This window comes from Chrysochloris asiatica, unplaced genomic scaffold (assembly GCF_000296735.1).
Source record: "Chrysochloris asiatica unplaced genomic scaffold, ChrAsi1.0 scaffold00355, whole genome shotgun sequence".
NCBI lineage: Eukaryota > Metazoa > Chordata > Mammalia > Afrosoricida > Chrysochloridae > Chrysochloris > Chrysochloris asiatica.
Window position 1 is genome coordinate 657159 of NW_006408873.1, and position 924 is coordinate 658082.

The 924-nt window shown below is 39.4% G+C and overlaps 1 pseudogene; it reads right to left on the bottom strand.

The window, feature by feature from the left end:
* LOC102840819 overlaps positions 1–904 on the bottom strand; it is an 11761-nt pseudogene extending 10857 nt beyond the window's left edge.
* Positions 905–924: the final 20 nt, after the last annotated feature.

Genomic DNA, 924 nt, shown 5'->3' on the forward strand with positions numbered 1-924 from the left:
GCAGCATCAGTGGGCTAAAGCATGGCAATGATTATGAGGTTGGTGCAGGAATGGGCAGAGTTTAATTCTGTTGTGTTATAGGGTTGCTATGAGTTGGTATCAACTCGATGGCACCAAACCACAACAAGGACAACAACAAGGCTATTTGATTCTTGTTTGGCTGTTAAATGCCATTGAATCAGTTCCTACTCACAGTGACTCTGTATAGGATTTCTAAGGCTGTAAATCTTTTTAGGATCAGAAAGCCCCATCTTTCTCCCATGGGCTCTAGCCACTGACCTTGTGGTTGGCAGCCTCGTGCTTATTCTCTTGAAATTGGTCATTTGTGTCTGTTCTTTTTTTTGTGATCCATCTGATAAGTGGATTCTCTGCTTCTTCTCTTATATCTTTTGGTATAATTTCATGTCTTACTTTGGTGAATTTACCAACCTGGCTGAGCTCTAGTTCAAAACTTTATCTTTAACTTCATCATGCACTATGTAAATTATTTTTGCAACTTCTTTAACAACATTTCAGCAGGTCTTTTTTTTTCATCTGAAACTTTTCAGTTTCCCTCTTTGCAGCTTGCCTGGCTTTACCAATAGCTCAGTTCCAATAATCATATGAAACCCCTGATGGTTCTACCATGTAGAGTTTTGCACCATCGTTCATACCGTAAGACCCTAACATGAAACTGTAACTAAAAGGTCTAACAGCACTGTAGAGTCTATATGCATGTACATACATGGCCACTCTTGTCTGCAGGATGCTTCAGTGAATGTTAGAGCCAAAGTTTATCGAAAGTTGGAAGCTTTTTCTCTTGCTGTGTCTGCTAAAGAATGAGCATCTGCCAATAAGTCGCTATCACCATCCCAACCTGCCGATCAACATTAAAAAGTTGTTTGTTGGAACCTTCTTCATAAAATTTTGTTGTTGTTGTTAGGT